This window comes from Strigops habroptila, chromosome 1 (genome assembly GCF_004027225.2).
Source record: "Strigops habroptila isolate Jane chromosome 1, bStrHab1.2.pri, whole genome shotgun sequence".
NCBI classification, from domain to species: domain Eukaryota; kingdom Metazoa; phylum Chordata; class Aves; order Psittaciformes; family Psittacidae; genus Strigops; species Strigops habroptila.
Window position 1 is genome coordinate 83297563 of NC_044277.2, and position 18480 is coordinate 83316042.

The 18480-nt window shown below is 41.5% G+C and overlaps 1 protein-coding gene across 4 annotated transcripts in view; it reads left to right on the forward strand.

Moving 5' to 3' along the window:
* The first annotated feature begins 1375 nt into the window (after nucleotides 1–1375).
* Nucleotides 1376–18480, forward strand: part of CDH20 (cadherin 20) — a 119979-nt gene continuing 102874 nt past the window's right edge. For all 4 annotated transcript variants that reach the window (XM_030503911.1, XM_030503901.1, XM_030503928.1 and 1 more), the window contains exon 1: nucleotides 1376–1703. The gene's annotated coding sequence lies outside the window, so the exon portion shown is untranslated. The remainder of the gene's footprint in view (nucleotides 1704–18480) is intronic.

The following is an 18480-nucleotide window of genomic DNA, read 5'->3' on the forward strand; positions in this document are numbered from 1 at the left end:
GGCACTGACCTGCGATACTGACAAGAGCCATTTCTGCCTCTTTGGACTTGCACTAAAAATGTTCAATCAGCCTGAGGAGTCCAAAGATGAACATGCAACAGAGGAAACTGGGAGAACACCCTACTGCTTCGCAACACATCAAAGTATTCATTTATCATAGCTGTAATTCATCATTTGTTTTGGGCATTTTGCCAGCATACAAGCTTCCAACAACTTCTCTCCAGAGGTTTGACTGCCTTTTTTCTATTGTAATGTTGAAATGACTATGTTATGATCAATATGAAAAATGTGGGTCCACAAAACTAGCCAGTGTGACCTTAGTTCTGCAAATAATCATTAGTGTAAATCTGGAAAGAGGAAAAAAACCAAAACTTGACTGTATAATCTGAATCTTCATCTCAAGATCTAATTGTTGAGGGACTGGCAGAATCCCAAGGAATTGATAACGAGATTTAGAGTCTCCTACTGCCTTTCGCTGACTTGGACACAGACTGCTGGGGCACAGCTCTGTTCTGAGCTCAGTGAAGTTGCTTCAGATTTATCAGTTTAACTGAGATGGGGAATGGGCTCTGCGCTGGCAGCAAAAAGAAATGATTACTACAGGGAGCTGTTACAGAGGTAATAACATTCTCATACCCAAGTGGACAAGATTCCCTATAGCTTTTCCGTGCACATGTCATACAAGTCAGTGCAAGTTTGCTGCCTTCCCACACTGGGCAGAAAGATGGAAGTTGGCACAGGGACAGAGCGAGAAATATCTTCCCTCCTAGTTACTTCAGGTCAGGATTGAGGCAAATTAGTAGGCAGAGAGGATGCCTGGTCCTGCCGCTGCCTCTGCTGCTGTCGTTGTGTGGGTAGAGAATATTTCAGCAAGTCTGGCAGCTTTTATGAACACTAAAATGATCTTTAAAAGTGGATGTAAAACCCCTTGATTATTTGGTTGGTTTTCCAAAGTCTTACACAAACCCTACAGGAAACTGTACTGTTTACCTTCATAAAAGTAGCTCTGACATAAGTCTCAGGATGTTTATTAACTACAACTGAGCCTTCTGAAGAAATTCAGCTTTTCATCTCCGTAAACAAAGCGACGCTTAGCCTCTCCAGCATTACTTTCAGTCTACCTCAGGAGCCCGTTTTCTCACGGCCCGTTGGGGCGCTCTGAAATCCTCCCGAGATGTAGGAAGCCCCGCAGAGGGGAGACACAGGGGGCTGCTTTTCCCACCGCCGGGAGCTGCGTGGGGCCCGCGGGCGGCAGCTGGGGGGGTTCCCTGGGAAAACGGGGGCGGGGGGAGGTGGGGAGCGGAGGAGGGCGCAGCTCCCCGGCACCAATCGCCTCCCGCAGGTCCCCGTGGTAGGGTTAGACCCGCCGCGATATTCGCAGGCAGCGGAGCCAGGGGCAGCGGCCGCCACTTCCAGCTGGGGCAGCTCCGAGGAGCGGGGCGGCCGCGGGGCTCCCTCCTCCTCCTCCTTCTCGCTATCCTTTTCCTTCTCCGCCCTCCGCGCAGCCCCGCGCAGCCCCCCTCCCTCTCTCCCGCTCCCCCCCCCTCCGCATCCAGAACCAGGAGCGAGCGGCAGCGCTGCGCGAAGGCGCCCGGCGCGGCCCCTGCGGACGGAGCGGGTCGCGGTGATGTGATCGGCGCACCCGGCGGAGAAGGGAAGTCCCATCGCCTGCAAGGCAGCCGGGAGCTCCTCCGCCCTGCAAGGTAACCCATCCTGTCCTTCAGGGACTTTTGCTTCTTTTTACGTTTTCCCGTTCTTCTCCCCCTCCCCCCCTTTAAATTATATCTTGTCTTTTTCTTATTTTTGTTTATTTTGTTTCTTCTGTCTCCCTTTCCCCCCTTTTTTTCCCCTTAATTTTCTTCCTCTCCTTTACTTTAACTTATATTATTATTATTCCATCATTATTTTCATTTATTCCTTTTTTTTTTTTTTTTCTTCTTCTCCCGGCCCCCCAGCTGCCCAGCCGCAATCATAGGGCGAGGAGGAGGTTGTGGGGGACGAAGCAAGGTGGGCCACTCTGGAGTTTGCCTGGGACAATCTTTCCCTCACCCCACTTCCCGCAGGTGCACAACCGCCCTGGACCGGGCAGGGCGAGGGGTGTCCCGGCAGCGCAGCTCGCCGTCGGGTCTCGGGGAGCAGGTCGGGGAGACGGAGCGGAGGCAGAAGGCGCTGCCCGGGGCGAAGAGCGGCTCCCTCCAACTTTCCCGGGGCGGAGAGTGCAGGGAGCCGCATCGGGGGCTTTCTACAGAAAGCGGAAAACCGATAGAAAAATGGGGTGGCGGTGGGGTGCTGTACAGCAGGAGCTGGAAACTATCACTCCCTCCCGCTCCCTCGCCTCTCGCCCCTTGCTTCGCCAGAGTTTCTGAGGAAGAACACCCCCTACCCATCCCCGGGGGGGTCCGGGGCCTCTGGGTTTCGGCGGGCGCTGAGGGAGTGGCGTGGAGGGGATCGGGGGGGGGCACAAATGGCAAAAGATACGGAAGGAAGAGACCCAGAGGCTGGTACATAAATCAGGCAGAATACATAGGGAGTTGATAAGAATAGGTCTTTTCACCCTCAAAAAAAAAAAAAAAAAAAAAAAAATAGCCACTTTGGAAGAGAAAAAGGAGGCTGATTATTGGCATCCAACTCTGAAACCCAGGCAGCTGATGCTGAGGGGAGCCAAAGCGAGCAGTTCTTCTTGGTTTAAAAACAGCAAGACAGTCTCTGCCAAAGATTGCTGTAAACACTGAATAAAGATTTCATTGTGGCTTGGTGTGACTGGAATAATTAGGCAGTTAATTGTTCATTCTGATCTTAAAGTGCGGTAATCAGTGGTGCACAGTAGGAAAAGTACGGGAAAAGGGAAGAAAAATAGTGACACAAAAATGATAGGAAAACGTATCACTTTTCCCTCTTCTGCAGATTGTCTCTTTCCGTGTGTGTGTGTGAGTGGGAGCACGTGGGTCCCGGTCTATCTAGACAGAGAACACCTTTGTAAAGCTGAGGCGTAATCGTGCTTTTGCTGCCACTGTGTCAACATCATTTCAGGCTGGACAAAATCAAATTATGAGATTTAAAGAAATCCTATTTTATGGAAATGAAATCTGAAGATGCCTGGAGAATGAACATCTTAACTAGATTGACTAATACTAATTAATGCATTTTACTTATTTGTGCACTTTATTGCCAACTCAGCAGGGATGAAAGCTAATGGTGCCAGCTTTTGTGCTGCTCTAAGACATTTTTCAAGCAGTCACACAAGGTTTTAATGGTAAACTGTTTGGAGTTTTGAACACTGTGATTGTGTCCTGTTCAGCTCAATTTCCTTGCAGCGGTGACTCTTTCATGGTAATCTAATAAAATGATCTCTTGTTACACTGTGTTAGCTATTCCCTGTGACACAGCAGGAAAATAGAACCTGTGTGTATTTGTACTGGAGGTGGTTATAAGTTGTCAGGCAAGATGTGCTTACAAGCAATAGAATATGACTTACTGATATTAACTGGAAGATGGCACCATAGGCAAAAGATGCTTTTCTTTTCCATAGAACATGTTTTTCCATATAGATGCATTTGTGATAAAGAAGCATAATAGTGGATTAATTTACCAGAAAGGATGGAAAGATTTTATGTTTAAAACAAAGAAATCTTACAAAGCCTCCATTGTCGTTTGAACAAAGTGAAAGCCTTACTCAAAGTCTGACTGCAAAGGAAAGATTCATCCTTCATAATACTTCCTTGACTTTGGAGTAGTTATATGAAAGGTTCATTTGGCTTAGAGACATCCATGTAGCCTTCCCATCCATCATAAATAAATCAATAAACAAATAGTTGAGCTGGAATTTGGCAAATTTAAAAAATTATTCAGTGAAGTATAATTTTCTGCCACCGCACATGCAGAAAGCTAGGAGCTACCCATTACAGAAGGGAAAAAAAAGGAAAAAGAGCTTTCATTCGGTCCTGTAAAGCAAAGCAATTTGTTGTATTTTGTTGAAGCTGCATTTGTTGAAGGTTTTGACCTGCACTTTGTGAGATTTTTGCAGAAAGACAAGTAAAGAAAACACGAGGCATGTTGTCTATCTATCTAACTGTGTAGAACTAACATACAATATTGCAGTCTTTGCTCAGGTCATGGAGTGTAGAATAGCCAGGATGGAATGGTGAATCCAGAGGTTTTTCCAAAAGAATGGCAAAAAACCTCTTAAGAACTGGGTATGTAAGCGCCAGTGTTTCAATCCATTTTACGATTATTTTTACTAGGCTGTTGAATGTACTCTGTCTTACCACAGTGATACTCAGTATTCTGAGTACAAAGACTATTCCTGATTTAATTGCAAGCTGTACTGAAAGAACGTCTTCAAGGCATTTTCCTTACTAGTACAGTCTCGAGAGGGATGTTGCTAACTTTATTTGCACCTATCTAGACCAAGAAGCCTAAGGATGTTCTACTCTTCTTACAGAAACCCAAAAAGTGTAGTGATCAAATGACCATATAAGAACACTGCTCAAGTTTCTGTATGTGATGTTCTGACAAGAGAATCTTTCTAAAAATCTGCATAGTCTACAAATACCACAAATACCATGTTAAACTCTAGAATAATTTGAAGACCAGTAACACGATTTTGAGAAAAGTCTAAAGTGTTCTTTCCTCCATTTTCAAATACAAAGTTTACCAAGTGGCTCTCCATTTCTATAATAAAATACATTGAAAACATGCTTTGGCCATCACAGTAACTTTGGGAAGAGGTCTTGCGTTGCTAACATGTTTGGCAAAATACGTAGACGCTTCTACACTTCTATTCAAGGAAAACATTTGATGGCAATTTATAGTTAAATCCTGAATACTGTCTTACACCTGAAAGTTATTTGAAATGCACAGTACATTTTCATACCAAAATTGTGTTGTCACAGTTGTAATTGTTATTCATAACAAGTAGTCTCACAAACAGATTCCGTCCCTGTAAGTATTGAGTCTCAGTCAGGCCAATTATGGCTAAATTACTGCATGTTCTCTGCTGTATCAACTAATTAAAGGGTAATTAATAAAATGATAATTTCATTCCATGGCAATGTCTACATCTGGTTGTCATAGCAGAGATTGTTTGACATATGGTTAAATGGTCAGATACTACATTGTAAGAATGCAACATTTGCACAGAACACCTGGTAAGCCAGAGGAATTTTAACCCTTAAGACATGAATTTCAAGACTCTATGTCAATGTGCTCTTAGACTGGTTTGCTCATTCTCTCAACCTAGTCTTCTTACTCATTTAAGAAAATTTAGTTCTCAAAGTTGAAGTAAGTAACTCACTTGAGATGGGGGAAGAGTGGGAAGAAGACTTGGGGTATTGATTGGAAAGAAAAGATAAATAATACTGGCTTGTCATTATGGGAAATAAGATAAATGGTTCTAAATTAATTTCTGAGAGGAGACTCTCAATTCATTCTCATATTACTGGGACCTTCTCCTTTAAGGAAAATCAGGCTGGAATTAATATGGAGGCAAAATTATCTTTTTTTCCTAGATACAGTTGTATGCAGGGATTAAGACTGAGGTTGTGGTCACGACAACATGGAAAAATCTGCATTACGGCCTTTCCAAACTGTGCCTGTCATATGTAGATAAAACAAAACTTAGCTTCTCAACAACAGTAACCATAAAATTCACAGATGCTAAAGAAATTAAACAATCTTTTATCAAGTCAACAGATGATACAAATAAACAATTCTACTGTAGATACCTGATGTGCCAGATAATGTATGCACATACTCTGAAATATCAGTGGCTGATATTCTCTGGTCAGCCCATACATAAGATTTTATACATAGTTTAAGGGAATAAATCTGAAACCCCAACACTGCCTTGAAAAATTTCAACCACAGCTCTTTCAAAGTCTGTGAAAGACTGTATTTTTGACCATTAAAAGCATAAACAGTAAGTAGTGATACTCTAATGAGGGTTAAATGACAGTTTCTTATCTGTATTGGGTCAAGCTGAATCCCTCATAAAACTAGGAACAAGAAATGAAGCAACAGGCATAATGTTTTCCTTCCCTTTAGGAGGGAAAAAAGAAAAAAGTCTTAAAAAGGAGAAATTAGCTAGTGCTTTTTCACAATGAGAGCAAAGTAAAAAGGATGCAGTAAAATGCAGGAAGACATGAAAGTCTGTCTTTTCCCATGCAAACCATCCTCAATGAACAGTTCCCCTAGTGAATAGTCAGGGTCGCTCATCACCTCGCATGGTCAGGTGCAGAGCATGTCCAGTGATGGTTATAAAGCACTGTTTGTCCGTCTCTCTGAGAGCCAGAGTCCTGCTTCTTGAGAATTTCCAAGTGCACGAATCCATCTCATTTTCATTCTACTCATGTAACTCATTAACACCTGGAAAATCTTTTATAGCATTTAACTGCATCAGATGCACTGTCCGGCACATGTTTTCCTAATAGGGCTTTCACTGTGGTATTGTCAAAGAGCCCTTATGTCACAGCTGGGAACATGAATCTGTCATGTCAGTACTGTACCTTGGTTTAGACAGTAATAGTGTATAAGTGTGTTTTATGGAGGAGCTGAACATGCCCATATACTGCATTAGCAGAGAAGAATGTGAAGCTTGTTCTCCTAAATAAAGATTCAGGCTGGTGCTAGTAGAGTACTTTGTAGCATTTAAACACTGCAGCCTCTAAGGCATTGCGCTTAAGGAAAGGGAAGTTTGAGGCAAGCAAGACACATCTTAGTATTTTAGTGGTGTAATGCTGCTAGTTAACGATATGTCATCATTTAAATTTCAGTGGGAAAAAATTGCCAGCAGTTTCTAATTCAGCAGAGAGATGTTAACTAGAAGTTGATATGAAATCCTTACCCTGGGAATATTTGTTTTTAAAACAAGTTTGATCTAAATGTATTTGGCAATATAGGAAGAAGTGAAAGAGAAGTAAATGTTTCCTAATTCCGTATGCTTTTTGTGCCCATTAGGCCACCGTAAAACCTAGTTTTAAATAGATTACTTTGTAGCTCTGTAATCAGAATGCCTTGGGTAATTAGAAAAAAAAAGCATAGAACTGTAAAAACTGGCTGCAACGTATGTATAACTACTTTTTTCACAGGAAATTTTAACATAGTTACATACATTTTAATATGAAAGTTAAACACTTTGAATTCACCAGCTACAACACTACCAAGCATGTCATGATGGTACTCCAAAAGATAAACCCCCACCTTTGAAAAGTGTTTGCAGACTTGGGAAACTGTAACTGTTGTGAAGGAGTTGACTTGAATCCTCATTTAAAGAATGAATGGATGAAAGGAGCATTTCATGCAGCCACAGGAGATTACACTTTTTAAACTTCTTGTTTTCCTTTGAAAAGCATTACTTCATATGCTAAGAAAAATATTAAGGGAATTTCAGATACTCAAGGTGAAGTTATGCTGTCAAAAGCATTCTGTGTGTTTAAAATGTTTGTCTCTGTTGGTTTTGAAATAGCTTTTCAAAAACATGAGCATGCAGGGGCTGATACCCCAAAATGTAACCAGTCCAAGCTTAAGCTGGCATGAATGAAACACCAAGGTTTACTGGTTACAGGACTGCCTTAGGAATTTCTCATTTGATTTTCTCCTTTTTGCCATTTGCGTCATCTCCTGTTTTTTCTAACAGTGACAGAATTGAGGTGCTCTCGTGGGCGCATGCTGTTAGTCCATATCCATATCCTTACCAAAGAGGGAAGGAACAGGGCTGGTTAGGGCTGCTGTGGGGCTCTTGGGGAGAACCTCGGATTTGTTTTTCAGTAGGGCCTTTCTATAAATTATTTCATTGTTTTCAGAAGGACTGAAGCCCTTCATGCTTCTGTGTAGGCAACCAATGGAGCAAGCGCTCACCAAAATGAGTAAGGTTTGCCCTGATGAACTATGAAGCACGTGACAAGCTATCCCAAGAGGTGTTAGCAGGTTTCAAGTTGAGAGCACGCCAGGGCTGAATTCTTCTACATAATTCTTTTTAGCCTGCTACAGAAGCAAATCAAAGTAAAAAATGAGTCTATGTAATTGTGGTGGGTTGACCCTGGCTGGATGCCAGGCACCCACTAAAGGCACTCTATCCCTCCCCTCCTCAGCTGGATAGGGGAGAGAAAATATAAGAAAAGGATCATGGTTCCAGATCAGGACATGGAGACATCACTCACCAATTACTGTCATGGGCAAAATAGACTCAACTCAGGGGAAATTAATTTATTATCAATAAAATCAGAGTAGGATAATGAGAAATAAACCCAAATCTTAAAACACCTTCCCCACCCCTCCCTTCTCCCTGGGCTCAACTTCACTCCTGATTTTCTCTGCCTCCTCCCCCGCAAAAGGTGCAGGGGGACAGGTAATGGGGGTTGTGGTCAGTTCATCACACGTTGTCTCTGCTGCTCCTTCCTTCTCAGGGGAGGACTCCTCACACTCTTTCCCTGCTCCAACGTGGGGTCTCTCCCATGGGAGACAGTCCTCTACAAACTTCTCCACTGTGAGTCCTTCCCACAGGCTGCAGTTCTTCATGAACCGCTCCAGCATGGGTCCCTTCTGTGGGCTACAGTCCTTCAGGAGCAGACTGCTCCATCGTGGGTCCCCTGCAGGGTCGCAAGTCCTGCCAGCAAACCTGCTCCAGTGTGGGATCCTCTCTCCACGGGGCCACAGGTCCTGCCAGGAGCCTGCTCTAGCACAAGCTTCCCACGGGGTCACAGCCTCCTTCAGGCATTCCTCTGCTCCAGCATGGCATCCTCATGGGCTGCAGGTGTATACCTGCTCCACCTTAGACCTTCATGGGCTGCAGGGGACAGCCTGCCTCACCATGGTCTGTACCCTGGGCTGCATGGGATTCTCTGCTCTGGTGTCTGGAGTACCTTCTGCCCTCCCTCACTGTCCTTGGTGTCTGCAGAACTGTTTCTCTCGCATATTCTCACTCCTCTCTCTGGCTGCAGTTCCACAGGTTCCCCCCCATTCTTCTTAAACTTGTTAATCCAGAGGTGCTACCACCATTGCTGATGGACTTGTCCTCAGCCAGTGACACATCTGTCTTTGAGCAGCTGTCATTGGCTCTATTGGACATGGGGAAAGCTTCCAGCCGCTTTTCACAGAAGCCACTGCTGTAGCCCCCCTGCTCCCAAAACCTTGCCACGCAAACACAATAGAGTACTTAACCTTTGTACATGCTCAGTTATTGTGAGACAGAGTTAAGAGCCCTTGCAATATATAACTTAGTTACAGCAAAGCAAGTTCAGGGTTGAGTGAAAGGCTTAACTATAAATTGCCTTGCTTATATGAGTTTAATTTAGAATTGCAATCATGATGTAACATAAATTAAAATACCAGTAGTAGATCACTAGTTGGCAACTCTCTTAAGAATAATATAGGTACCTCACTAGATTATTATATATGGAGTACCTTCTGTGTGCTGAAATTAGTGTACTTTTTAATTTTAGGATACATTTGAATAGAAGAGCTTTAACAGGTGAAGCTCTTCTGACTCTCAGTGAGAATTAGGTGACTCATTTCTGGAAAGGGAAGCTTCCTAAATGAAAAGAAGCATTCACCTGGGGGGAAAAAAAAAAGAAAAAGAAAAAAATGGGGAATTAAAGTTTTGCCCCAAGCATCCTCCAATCCACACATAATTTGGATGTCATTAACCATTCAAGTACATATTATGTATTGCTTGACCTGCAGGTATAGTATCTTACAGCATCAGAGCAAAAATAGGTTTTTAAGAAACAGAGTGAAGAAATAAGAAGGAAATCAGCATGCCTAGTGAAGGGTGTGTGAAGGGCAGATGAATGCCTCCCCAGAAAGGGAAGTTTGGGAAGAGTGTGTATCAGTGGTCCATTTTAGTTGGAGACTCAGTTTCTTTCAGCATCAGAGGAGGGCTCCATGCATCAACCAACTACCTCATGAAAGGAACCATGGCACTTGCCTGTTTGCTTTGTGCTTCCCATATGATTTGTTGTAGTCCTGTGTCTCCTTCAGAAGGTGATATGGAGATGGGCAGGCACCATGCAAACAATTAGGAGTGTCTGTTCCTCATGAGCATCTTTAAGGCAAGGGAGAGTGAGCACAGGCTAGTAAATTTATTCTGATAGCAATACTACACATTCTCTTTTCTGGGCATCCCATGGACATCCAGGGGAGATCCTGTCAAATGACTATTGGACATCCTTGATAATGACAAGGAGAAGAGCTAGCAGGCCTATTGGAAAGGCAGCAGTCAACTACTGACATTATCAAACTAGTGTCTGTGGCCCACAGCCCTGCACACCTAACATCCCTGTTAGGGATGTGCAGGCCCTTCTCAGGAGGAAGGGCCACGAAAAGCACATATTGCCTTGGTAGAACAAGCTCCACACTAAGCACTTGTAACAGAGGAGGTGCATAGTTACAGTGCTGTAAGGAAGAGCTGAAATCAGCCTTCAAGCAGATGACAAGAGAGGATCTGTCAATCCAGCCTTCAAGAGGACAGAGAGCATGCTGAGAGAAAACGATGATAATAGCAACAAAACCTTGTGGAGACTGAACAGAGGAAGAAGCTGCAGGAGGGCAAGAAAACAGAGGATTTGTATCATGAAGCAGAGAGAAAGAAATGACAAATGTCTTCATAAAATAACAGAGACAAAAAAAGGACAGATCTGATCAGTGGCAGGTATAGAATTTGGCTCTGACTTGGAGAGGGACTAATACAAAAAGAAGACAAATAACTCTTTCACAGGCTTGTGAATGAGAATGGCAGAAAGCGGATCAGTTTGTGGTAACAAATAGAGATTGGAATAACAGCATCTGGATCCCACAAGAAGTCTCTGGGGTAAGTACGGGAGTATTGGAGGGGGTTTGTGAAAAAGTCAGATTCCTATATTTGTGTAGGAGTTTCAGGTTATAGCTCATCAGTATGCCAAGAGAAAGGTGCCTGTCAGCAATGTTTTGTAGATATTAAGGTTATATACCTAATGGAACCATTATATAAAAATGCCGTAGTGAATCATGGCTAAACCTTTCTTGTGTTGTATAGGCTTCAGAAAGGTTAATACTCGTTAGGGCAAGTTCAGGGGCATTGCTAAGGGTGCTGTGTTAAATACGCTGCCATTGAGGATCCACAGTTCTTGGTAGGCTAATTGTGTTGACTTGTGTGCATGGTAAATCTCAATAGGAAGCTGAGGACTGCAGAACTGAGTGATAGATTCAAATGTGTAGAGGAGATAATGTTAAAAAACACAGGAAAAAGTAAAAAGAGCAGCTCAATGGTGAGTTGTCAGCCCCATCCTGTCTGTTTTCTTTGCCTGTTTGTCCGATATAGCTCTTCAAGTGCCCTCTTGCTTACTGTCATGCTGTTCTGAGGCAATGGAAGGAGCTCCCTTTAAGACTCATTTGTGTTATGATGACTGCAAAAGGATGACTATCAGTGAGGCAATGAATGAACCATGGTCAACAGTAGCAACACTCAGTATAGCTACTAACTATTCCATATTAGATATTTGCTGTCTCCATCCCATTCAGTTGTTTCACATCTTTGGGAGAAGGCCGTTCATTGCATGAACTCTGTAATCGATACTGGGTTGTATAGGTGCTTATGTAGAATAAACACATATAACAATGTGTGGCAGGTAGGCGTTTATTCTTTACTACAAATTCCTAGCCTTAAAACATGTATTTTGATTAAAATCTTTGCCACTTTAATCCTGCTGCAAATCAACCCTTTGACTATGAGGCCCTTATTTTGTTGAAACATCAATAATTCTAGTATGAAAAATAACTTACAGAGTGTTCTACTTGTTTTCTTCTTCCTGTGTCAGCATCAGTAAGATGCTTATAGGTAACCATCTGAAATAGGGTTTTTTGCAATTTGTTCTCTTTTTTTTCTAAAATATGAGTGCTTCCGTGTTACTACCTTTGCAGTGGGTAAAAAGTGATTGTCCCAGAGGTTCATGGCTAAGATATTTGAAGCTGCTGTAGGATCTGGACACTTAACTTCCCATTATTTTTAATGATCACTGAGAATCTAAATTCCCCATATAGTTACGATTGTTCTCAAAGAGCTGGTGGACCAAAACTGGTTTCATTCTGAGATAAATTGCCTTCTTTTCTCCAGGAACTCACCACGTTATTTACTGAAGAAGCAATTACCAAATGTCATAACATGTTTTACTTACTAGATGTAAATATCCAATCTATCAACCATTATGTACATTTGAAAGTGTTTTTAAGTCCATTGGTCTTTAGCCTCTTTAGGAACTATCAAGAGAGGACTGAACCACTTAACTTCTGATTTTAAATACCATCCTATGCAGGATGATTGTTTTATTAGAAGACCCTCTGCATTGCAGGGCTCCAGGAGAGTTAGAAGAAAGTCTGTTTTCTGTGTTAATGATTGGTGGTATCTCTGGCTAAAGAGATGTCTTCAGTTCTGTATGCTCACATGCTATTCAGACACGTCTGAAATCGTTGCTTTGATGAGCTTCTTTCTATGATAATTTACTCATCAGGGTACTATTCCACAACATCAGTCTGTTACTTGAAGAACATTTACATGAGGTAGTGAAGTAGAATACAAATTAGAGAAATATTTCATACAGAAATTTTTCTTTCCTGATTTGCTTTACTACATAGAGACCACTCAAAAAGCATTCCCCTGCTGTGTAACCCTACTGCCAATAGTAACTTTAGTAACAATCGTACATTTCTCCTTTAATGCTAGCAAACTCCATAAGAAACACAGGCTAATGTAGTGCTGCATAATCTGAATGAGTTCAGCATTAGAAAAATCATCAATGAAAAAAAAAGGTAGAATATAGGAATTTTTGAAAGCTCAATACTAGATAAAAATATTTAGAATGGAGATATCAGTGAACTGCGAAGAAGGATACCTTTGAAAGTTCTGGCCATATTGACCAATAAACAATTTATGGAGAGAACAAAAAAACCGTTAGAATATTTTAAGACCATAGCTTCTGACAAGTATACTTTATTTATGATTTTGCAGTACAATTTTCTCCAGTATGTTTACAGGAAGTGAAAAAAGAGGGGAAGGAAAAAGAGGCAGCATTCCCAGTATTTTATCCTCTTGTCCTCTGCCACATGTGGGGTATTGTCAACATCAGTGAGACAACCTCAATATTCCTGTCTCAGAAAAAATAAACTAGGAAAACCACAGATGTGACATGTTAAATATTTAAGGAAAAGGAGAGGAAAGAATAGTGCGGCTTTATCTGAAACTCATACTTGTGTACTTGTGCAGTGCAAATCAATGAGAGCTGCAGGCACAGCCAAGTGACACTGGGAGAAAAAGGAGATAGTGATGGGGTGGGAGAAGGGTACAGCCTTAGCACAACTTCTGCCACTGTTAAACACCCTATTGGCAAAGCCAAAGGTTCACAATCTGATGGGATTATATGTCTAGATAAGGCCAGTGTACGAGTCTGGCTCCAAATCTCCTCATACAACAGGGATTTTGCTGCTTTTGGCCACACAGTGGATCTGGGTGCTAGAGGAAATACACAGGGTTTAGATTTCTGAGACTGAAGCACCAGGCTAAGGTAAAACTTCTATTAGTAGTTACAATTTCAGTTTTAGAGGTGCCTGTGGGTGCTAGGTATGATGCAGACCCCAGTGCTGTACACACACACATGACATAGCATTGCATCAAAGTGCTTGCAATCCAAATACCACAGCTGGGAGATACCACAGTTCTGTTTTGGCAAAGCTTAGATTCCAAAATCATAATTTTTTAGGAGGAAACCAAAGCCTTTAGAAAATTCTCAGATGAAAGAGCTGTCAGAGCATTCACATTTAGGAATGAATAGGTAAAATTTTGATTTGTGTCTCAGAAAATCACAAGAGCCCTGATTTGAGAAATCTTTATTTTTTTTTAAGTTGAAGGAGAATGTGTGTAGAAAATCAAAATGGTTCTGACCAAGTTTCTGATCAATGTTTCTGACAAGCCCAAAGAATAGCATGGTCCATCAACGAACAAGGTGGGGGAGCAGCCGTGCACTGGAGTTAGCCCTGTGCTTCTCAATCCCCTACTATCAATTTGCCATCCCAATTCACCAGACGTTTTCCCCTTTTCAGCCTAAGCCAGAGTTTCTGAGCCATGGGCTGGGAGACTGGGGAGGACAGCAGTGCTCTTAGGTTTTGACACTCGCTAGCAACGCCATGTGCACAAAGTGCTAAGAGGTGCCAGTGTAAACCCTGCTGTAACAGGTCTCCCTTTTGACATCTTGACATCTTGGGATGAAGCTGTCACACCATCCTGTAGCCTAGGAGGGCTCCCTTTCTGGAGACCCTCTACCCTCTGAGCACCACTTCTTAGGGCAGCACTGCTTCTAGCCCCCAGCTGGAGAAACTGATGTGGAAAACCTAGACTAGAAATAAACACTCTAGTAGGGCCTTACCAGTATCTTTCTGCTTTCAAAGATACTCTGACAGTGTTGGTTAACTAGACAAGTGTGCCTCTAACAAACCTATCGAGCTTGATAAATGGTTGCCTATTAATAACCTGATTTTGCTGGATCTGATGAGCAGCTTCTAGAGTTCAGAGGCAGAAAAACACTGTTTGAAAGATGGCTTTTACAAGAAGTTAATTGCATGCAGTGTTTTCAGAAATATTAGGTCAGTTCCTGTTCAAAAGTTGGGTGTCTGTTCTTCTTTAGTGGCAACAAAATTAATTCTTCTGGGCTTGGGGAAAAAAAGGAGTACTTCTTTGATTTTTGCCAGTTAATGTACTGTTGAATCTTACTTCAAATAACAATTCTAAGTTTTAAAACATTCCACAAAGGAACGGATATAATTTTAAGGATGAAGGCTGGTGTAAAATAATTCCAACAAAATTGATTGTGTTATATGCACTATGTTCATATGACTTTTGTAAAATACTGTTTTTTTAATGCTAATATTTCAGCAGTAGAAAGGAAATATTGCAGTTGAATTTTCTTCTGGACACATACATAAAAATACCATTTACACCAGTACAGCAATGAAAACAATGTGATTTAAGTGGGGAGAGACCTTTCCCCATTGGCCATATTCTAGCTTTAATTACACCCTATCTATCTTAAAGATCCAGGATTTACTATCTCAGGACACGCTGGTGTCTGGGAAAATGACCCATGTCAGTATTTCAAAGAAAGATGTAAAAAATCTTTACAACATGGCATGTCTCTATGTTATTCTGCTCTTTAATACACTAATGCAAGCTCACTGGTTTCCATGGGATTATGCTGGTGAAATTTGAATGAGATTTCACTCAAAGAGGGTCTGAGTTTTGTTCATAGTAAGTGACTGGTTTTTGATTGCTTTATGGTCTCTGTTGTTTTTTTTTAATTCATTTATTGCTGTTGTTGTTTTACACGGATGACCTCCCCCTTCCCTTTGGCTTGGTCATTCTATCCATCATGATAGGCCTCATACAGATTCCTGATCTCTACCTCACTACGAGTTTGACAGAAAAGTGTTTATTTCCAGTGTGCTGCTTGATTCCCAGGTATAAAACATTTTTTTAAACCAACGTTACTCTGGAAAGAATGATGAAAGGTTTTGCTTATAAATAGTACTTTTAAAACTTGTGGTTGTGAAGAAAGATTAATCTAAAATGCTTTTCAAAGTCCTCTTTATCTACAGATCACACTGAGACTCTAGCTTGATACTAGTTTCTTAGCTGATATTCTGCCTTGATAGTTCCACTCAAAGGATTCAAAAGGCAAGCTGTAATAAAATAACTGGGTTTGATCACAAAAGTGCCCAATTAAGTATTTTCCTGTTGTTCATTACATTTGAAAATATTCAGAAGGAAAATAGACCTTTTAGCAAACTGCTCCACAGTGGAAAATCTGGCTGACATATATTTTGAATTTGGGATGAGATTTTGCAGTGATGTGAAGCATCTTGAGAACAGCAGTACCATGAGACTGTCACACTCAGTGGGGTTCTAAGCATGACTGGAAAGAAGGATCCGTGGGGTAGATAGAGCCAAGTGGGTCAAGAGTATCAGCTTCCAGTTTTGGACATTTATGTGGAGTCAAGGATCAATGTCACCACATCCCTCTTGCCCCTCAACAATAAACATTTTATTTCTGATGACCCATTTCATAACACAAAAGTTAACATATTTGCCTTTTTAAACTGATTTTTAAAAACTTAATGGAGAGATAAATTACATTATTTTGGTTTTTTAGCCTGTCTCAGGAGGAATGCCAAATACTATAACTTCCTGCAAGATGGAAATTTTGTTTTCAATCTGATATAAAAATTGTATGATCATAGTAAATATTCTATCTTAAATCTCTTGTAAAAGGAAAATTAATAGGTACTGCTACATTTCTCTTCAAATGATCCTTAGCTAATCTAGACTTTATAGTTGGAGTGAGGTTGCAGCCATCAATCTGTGTGTGTGCAAGACTGGAAAAAACCTGGTTATCTGAACCTATGCTCCAAAGTTTCCTCATGCAGAAGAGCATCTTTGATATTAAATCCTTTCAATATCAGCATCCTATAAAAGTGAACTCTGGGAAATGTGTCAATTAAAAAAATAATGGAGGAAAGAATGAGTAACCCCAAAAAGAATCTCCTTTATGAATGCAAAATGTTTTGAAGGTTTGGGTTATCCTTTCCAGTGGGTTGAAGACCAAGAAATTCCAAAAATTCCTTGGCTTCAGGAAAGCGAAAGTGACAGTCTCTTAATGCAGGGTGAGAGGTCCTGCCCTGTCCTTTTTATCCACTGAAGACTCATCAGGCTAATGTGTTAGTGCTATTTTTTTCTGCTGGTGATATAAATTAGATCCTTACACCGCAGTTCTGCCATATACCCATCTTTTTTTCATAGCCTCGTGTTTCCCTGTCTTGATAATGACCCTAAAGTGGGCTTGCTATTAAGTGAATTTTTAGCCTGAGCTCACTCATAGTATTGAATTGTTGAAGTAGTGTTTTGAGCAACCTGTAGAAAGACAAAGACATAAGGCTAGAAAACTGGCATCTGTCCTTCCCTGTGTACTTCTTTCCTGATCTATACTGAAGGCATACAATATGCTTTAAATGTTTCTTGAACATCCTTTTATCTCTAACAGCACATTTGCCCACTTACATGTTTCAAAACTTACATTTATATCCTCTTTTCTATGCTTCCCTAGTGACTGGAGATAACCTTCAGATGACATGACATTAATCAGAAAAGAAAAAAGCCAAAGATCGATAGAGTAGGTTTTGCTGTGTATTGTCCCAACATGTAATATACCAAAACAACAGGCTCTTTCAAAATGTTGTGGTAGGTAGACATTTGCTCAAAGCTGGACTTGAACCACTTTCACACATGGAAGAGATGTGATTCCAGTGCATTATCATCTCCAGCTCCCTGTGACAGTCTGTGAAGTTTGCATCTTTCTAGCAGCCAGCAGGAAGCTGCACCTTCTGGGAAGCCAGTCTGAGACCTTGGCACTAGCTCCCTCAGAAACCAGCTCCATCACAAACCCCACCACCTTCTCCTTCATTAGCAAGGTGCTTCTTTTTTTTTCTTCCTAACATATGGCAGAGTGTAGATTTAAAACAACAAAAACAAAGTCCTGCCAAAACAAAACACTACATTGCATACCCAGTTCTCCCTTAGGAGTAGGATCAGAGGGAGAATGAACCATGCATGGCAGATGCTGGTCGTTTAATGCTCTACAGGAAGGCACTCAGATGCCACAATGACAGAAGACCCCATGGGGAACAGAGCAAAACCTATATACCCCTCACCTCAGCAGCAGGAGAATCAAAGCCGATGTATGGATGGAAGCAGTAAACCTAAAAAGATGACCAATAACAAGTGCCAACACTAAACAGCCTTACTGTTTCCACTAGGCAAAGTCCCTGTTTTGGAGGATTTAAGTCGGGCAGAGCCCTATGGCAAGTTTCTTCTGGGGCATGGGTTCCACTCCTGTGTGCACGTGCATGTGTGCGAACATCACCCATTCTAATCCAGACATTGTACACTGTAGAAGTTCAAAGCTTTTGGATTCCTCTTCATTGCTTTTTTTAGAGACTGCCTCTGATCTTTGCTTTTCATCCTTGCATTTATTTGGAAAGATTTCTCCCTCAGTTCTTCGTGTGGCAGGTTGCATGCAGATTCGTTTTTCTGGTATTCAGTGACCATCCACATTGCTTTGTACTTAGTTTACATCTTCATAGGCCATAATGAAACCAAAACTTGAAGGAATAACTGGATAAGCAGGCCTCTCTCTCCAGCTGTCATGTCTAGTTGTGGCAGAAAACTGGTGTTTCATTGTAAAAGATGTTAATTTCAATCTGAGCTGTAGCTGTGTTGAGAGGAGCATAAAAGGAATTCTTGATTATCTATATCAGTACCATTGTCCCTGGGGACAGGCTCTGAATCTTCAGATCACATATGGCAAGAGTGCTGTGATAAAATATGCATCAATAAAACTTTGCAATTTATGATAATAAAGGAGTAGAAAGTTTTATACACTGTGATAATTATTCCTGAATGGTATTTTT